The sequence below is a fragment of the Psammomys obesus genome, unplaced genomic scaffold (genome assembly GCF_907164565.1).
Source record: "Psammomys obesus unplaced genomic scaffold, mPsaObe1.curated_primary_1811, whole genome shotgun sequence".
In the NCBI taxonomy this organism is placed as follows: domain Eukaryota; kingdom Metazoa; phylum Chordata; class Mammalia; order Rodentia; family Muridae; genus Psammomys; species Psammomys obesus.
Genome location: NW_026596069.1, coordinates 13,344,716 through 13,351,060, shown reverse-complemented (window position 1 = coordinate 13,351,060; position 6,345 = coordinate 13,344,716).

The following is a 6,345-nucleotide window of genomic DNA, read 5'->3' as shown; positions in this document are numbered from 1 at the left end:
ACCTGGAATTCTGGAGGCCTGCCTGATCTTTGGTAGAACAGGGAGTGTCCATTACTTATTTAATTAAAAGAAAAGGGAATTGTCTCTTTTTGTTTTCTTTTGCTTCAATTTGGAACATAGACATGATAGCTTAAACAAGAATAATTGTCTGTGAGGAGAAAAGGGCCTGAGACCTTTCATGCCCATACTAGTATCACACTGCTAATATATACATGAGAAGGTGGTCACTTCAGTGCAATTTTATTTGAGCTCTCACCCTTTCAGCATTCTATAACACAAATTAAAATATGCTCATGTGAAAGACATAGGAAACCTATGATCTTGCAATCCAATTAAAAATTGTAATTGAAGATCGAGTAAAATATATATATATATATATATATATATATATATATATATATATATATATATATATATGTGTGTGTGTGTGTGAAAGGAGAGGGGAGAACTCTGGTAGTTAAGTGTTTAAGCAAGGGTGGGAACATGGGGGATGTGGAGAGTGTATGAAAAGACATACACAAATCCATTAGTTTGTAAATTAACTGCAAACTATTTTTAATTTAGTTTGGACAGAGGAATACTGCGTGTGTACACAATGTTGCTCCTTGAAGACATAGGCTATTACATGAAAAGTTTGGGGTCAATCATGGAATCCTTCCCTATGAGTTACCAGATAAGGAGGTGGTAACAAAAAACCAACCAAACACACCACTGACACCCACTTAGTCACTCACAATGGCTAGAAGGTAAGCCTCCATTGCTACAGATACCACATAATTTGGCTGCAGGACATAGAAAAGTCAATCTCAAATGGACCAGAAAAATTTCTTCCTGCTGGATTAGTGTTTTTTGTTTGTTTGTTTGCTTGTTTGCTTGCTTGTTTTTATGCTGTAAGGAACTATGCAAGTCACTGAGTGGAAGTAGAGCTGGGCAGGTCAGAGGGCCTACAGCAGACTTACTATTGTTATTTTGCTAAATTGTCACGTTGTCAAATTCTTTTAAAAAATATTTGTGTTCTTGCCTGCAGATATGAACTTTTTTCAGTCTTCTGGCAGTGGGAGGTGCTTAACAGACACTCATAACTACACAAGTTGAGAATAAGCGACAGTTGTTCCATTCCTAAATTGAACATCTATATCACATCTATCCCTTGAGCTCAGGGAATACCAGGGAAGAGGAGACAGAGAGAAAGAGTTGGAAGAAAAAGGAACATCATCAGTCAATGCTTCCCAAAGAGCACCTTGGCTCTGCCGAGTTCTGAGAATCTTTCTGGGTCACAACCTGTATTGTAATTTGATGATAAGGGTTGATACAGGCTTTGTGTTTGTTAAATATGCTCCCTGCCACCGAGCCACACCTCTAGCTCCTTTTGAAATTTGAAGCTTTTCCCAGAGGCTAATTGGAGAACTGTACAAATATCCTCGTGCTGCATCCCAAACACTCCCTTTCCGGCAGTTAAGCATTTACAGAGCCACAGAAACACCCTCCAGGGCACTCAACCCAACCTTTGTTCCCTTTTGTGCTTAAGAGCTTAAGTCTTGAGGTCACTTTCAAGATTTATCCCCATAGTCTTTGCAAAGAATTTTAAGAGTCTCTGGGAAATCACACGGGTGTGTTCTGAGCAACTTGCCCACTGTAAATTGTGAAATCATTATGTCAGAAACAGAAAATGAAGAACATGTTTGATTTGCATCCTTCCACAAATTGACAACTCACTGAGTAGTCACTGGCTCAGCTCACTGTTTTACAGACTATACAGCAATAGTGCAGGACACCTGGTCTCAACAATACTGAATTCCCTCTTGTGACTTTTTGCTAGATTGGAATTTAGAAGTTAGTGTTGAATTTATTCCAAGCTGAAGGCCAGTTGGCTACAGATGTCATCTCCCTTGAAATAGAAATTCTTCTGACTCAGAATCTCAGTTGCTGGGATTACAGATATGATAGCTACTGCTACATTCTTAATCCAGGTGAGTGAGCAGTGAGCAAGGGAAGACATGAGCACATTTGATGTTTTTAGATGCATTTATTAAATAGTTAAACAGTTAAGACCAATGGATTATAAAGCAGTGTCACATGGATAAATGTTTTTGTTTGTTTGTCTGTTGTTTAATTAAAGCTGTCCTTGCACTGAAGATCATATTCTGTTATATGCTTTCTCAAGATGAAAGAACCAAATTTGAGAGCACATGACAGCAGGATATCTAGTGGCTTTTTCCAGAGTCCTTTGCCAAATAGGCCAGATTCAGGTCAGGCCATTTGATTTATAACTTGAATCATGCTCATTTTCTTGAAATGTATTAATAAGAAGGATGCCAAGCAAAGTCATCATAATGACCAAATTTAAGAAAAAGGGGAGAACAAAGCAGGTGTCTGGGATGTGTCTGTTAGGGTAAAGATGGGAGCACTGAGCTCTGTCTGGGGCAGCTGGTGAGATGCAGAAACAAATCTGAGTTGCAGGTGTCTTGAAGGAAAGAAGGATAGGAATTGTTTAGAGGAAGGGAGGCAACAAACCAGAGTTGTGACAGGCAAAAAGAGGGAGAGCGTCAGGCAACTGTTGGGAGGATACACTCAGTGTACAATACCAATCTGTACATTTTTAAGTTAGAAGATATTAGAAGATTTAAAGTTTAATTTGAAATGTGCATTGCCAAAAGACTGTTTTTGATGTGATAAGTGTCAAATAAAAGGAATATTATATTATTAAGTTTGTATTACAACCTCCCAAAAGAGGGGAGGGAGACTTCTAACAGAGTTCTATAGAGAGACAGAACTAGAACTAGTAGAACAAATGTATATCTGTATCTATATCTATGTAAGTATATTTGTTTGTTGTTGTTGTTCTTATTGCTGGTGATGGTGCTGTGTGTGTGTGTATGTGTGTGTGTGTGTGTGTGTTTATTAGATTAGCTTCCGTGATATGGGCTGGTGCTCTGAATCTCTGAATGCTGGAGAGGCCATGAATGTGGTAGCTGCTCACTCTACAAAGTTGGATGCCCCAGAAGTTCTAATGTGGTGTTGAAGGCCTCCAGGCTTTCTGGAGAGCTGCTGGTCCTTAGTCCACATTGGAATGCCAAATAAGCTGGGTTCTGATGTCAGCCAATGATGGCAGTGCTGACCATAGGGTAGATGCAAGGAACTAAGACAGGTAGACAAAAGCAGCCTTGCTTTATGTATGGACCTTGGAAGGTGCTGACCACTGTGCTGAAGTTAATCCTTCCAGGACCCAGCTAGAGGTGGTCTCTTAGTTGATTTTAGAGCTAAACAAGTTGACAAGCAAGAACCCTTCTTCATATCTGTCTTTATGTAAAATGTGGTCAGTTTATTCTTTGCAGACATTTTCATTAGTATTGTTTCTTCGAACTGTTGGATTTATAGTTTTTATGGTTACTACATTTAAAATGTCTTGCCTGCTTACTATGTGTCAATTTTAAGGGTTTAATTTTAAAATATATATTATGTGTGGGCTTCTTTTTCTGTCATAACAGCCCTGTCAAGTAGGTACTTATTGACATCAAAATTTACAAATGAGGAAATGGAGGCAAATGTGGAAATTCAGCTCCCTCAGGGTACAAGATGTCGAGTCAGAATCTGAACAGGGCAATCTGCCTCCAGAATATATGCCTCTAACCATGTGGTTTCTTCCTTGGCTTCTATAAGAGTCCACCAACAGGGAAAGCTTCCGCTTGTCCATACTCCAACAAACATGTTTGTAAGGTGGGGTAATGCAACTGAAAATGGAAACAAAAATGTGCCCCAGATTCTTCAAGGAATCATACATTCTTCATGAGTTAGCATCCTGTATTCCTTTAAAGTGGAGGCTTCATTGACCTGGGATTTAGAGGCTTTTTAAGATTATGGATTGAAGGTACAAGAAATACCTCAACTGGCACTGCTCCTCAACTGTCCTGTCACACATTAGATATTTCAAGCAAGACTGTGCAAGAGCTTTCAAAAGTTGGTGCATAGCTGGCTCATTCAGCCAGTTCTTTAAGATACGCAGTGCTATTTTTAGCAGAATACCCTAAGTTTTGTAGGATAAACCCAGGGGTTGACAGGCAGAGATGGTTTCCTTATGTTCTCATGGACATGTAGGTTTCTGTAAAGCACAGTGTAGAACCAAAAGGGATAAATGTGATCATATTAAAAAGTCAGGCTCTGAGAGGGGTCAAGGATCCTACAAGAAAACCTTCAGAATCATCTAACCTGGCCCCATAAGTGTCCAGAGAGACTGAACCATCAACCACGGAACATGCATCGGGCTGACCTAGGCTGTCAGCTTATATGTGACAGGTGTGTAGCTTGTTCTTCAGGTGGGACTCCTGACATTAGGGACAGGAGCTGTCTCTGACTCTTTTGTCTCCCTTTGGATCCATTTTCCCTTTTCCCTAACTGGGCTGCCTCTTCTAGCCTCAATTAAAAAAAAAATATATATATATATATGCTCAGCCTGACTTCTCACAGGGCCCAGGACCACAGTGAAACCAACTACAGTGAACTTGGCCCAACCACATCAATCACAAAGTAAGAAAATGCCTTACAGACTTACTGACAAGCAAATCTTAGGGAGGCCATTTTCTCAACTCAGAGGTCATTCCCAAATGACTCTAGCTCCTGTCAGTTAACATAGAAGTAGCCAGTTTAGGACTGTATCCTTAACTATGAGGAATGCTGGTCTTCCAACCCCTGGGCTACTGAAGTAAGCATAACAAAAGCCTGCAGGGAGCTTGCATCCTCCTAGGAGAAGAGAGAAATTCACCTGGAACTCACCTCCTACCTTATTTCAGACCATTGTAATTGCTCTGTTGGGGTGGGAGGGAGGTGGAGGCCAGGGCTTGAATCAGGTCGGAGAGTGAAAGGTTGCCCAGCTAGTGAGGACAATTGTTTTTGAAGGCTGAGGCAGTCCCCAAATTACATACAAGTTGCTTTCACACAGCACATTTTTAAAGCCTCAATTTGGCATTGAGAACTCTTCTGGTTAAGACTGTGACATGATGACTATGTCCCTAGAACAGCTCTTAGCCTCAGAAATAAAAACACAGCCTTATTTGACTTCTGGTGGGTGAACTGTCAGCCCGTCAATTCCTCGACCTATGACTCTTCTCTCAACTTCAATATTCTGACAGAAACAATTTCACAGTTATTCAGAACCTCAGAACGGACAGATGAAAATACAGTAACTGTCCTGGAACAGTATCAAAAAACCTATGACTTTTTTGATCATCAGCTGTACTGCCTTATGAAGCACCCAGGAGCATAGTAAAGGGCTGGCATGCCTGGGGTGTCTGGGAAGACGCTCCCAAAGATAATGGAGAAAGCGGAAGACCTATCTTGAATGTGAACAGCACATCCTATAGGTGAGCACTGCATAGAATGAGAGGAGAAAAAGGAGCAGGCTATGTGTTCTTGCTGCCATTCACCCTGACATTCTGCTTCACCATGGGCCAAAGACTATGGACCTCAGACCAAGAGACAAAATACCACTCCCGCCCATATTGTTCATTTGAGGTATTTTGTTTCAGGGAGAAAAAAAAAAAGTTTCACTGACAAAATGAGCTTCTGAAGTGGGAAGTTAGGGGCATCTTCTGCAAAGGCACAGGAAGAAAAAACACGGACCATGTGACTTTCTGGTGAATGAAAAGAAAGAAAGAGAAAGAAAGAAGACCACTCGGCCACGCTACCTCCACTCTGCCCTGCAGACTATCAATGCAGATGCTGAGACTTATGGGCAACCTTTGGGCAGAGTGCAGGGAATCTTAGGAAAGAAGTGGGAAACAGTAAGATCTGGAGAGGACAGGAACTCCACAAGGAGAGCAACAGAACCAAAAAATATGAGCACAGGGGTCTTTCTTGAGACTCATACTCCAACCAAGGACTATGCATGGAGATAACCTAAGACCCCTGCACAGATGTAGCCCATAGCAGTTCAGTATCCAAGTGGGTTCCATTGTAATAGGAACAGGGACTGTCTCTGACATGAACTGATTGGCCTTCTCTTTAATTACCTCCCCCTGAGGGGGAAGCAGCATTACCAGGCCACAGAAGAAGACAATGCAACCACTCCTGATGAGACCTAATTGACTAGGATCAGAAGGAAGGAAAAGAAGACCTCCCCTATCAGTGGACTTGAGGAGGGGCATGCATGCAGAGGGTGGGGGAATGGAGGGATTGGGATGGGAGGAGGGAGGGAACCACAGGGGGGATACAAAGTGAATAAAGTATAATTAATAAAGAATAAAAAAGAAAGAAAGAAAGGAAAGAGAGAGAGAGAGAGAAAGAAAGAAAGAAAGAAAGGAAGGAAGGAAGAAAGAAAGAAAGAAAGAAAGAAAGAAAGAAAGAAAGAAA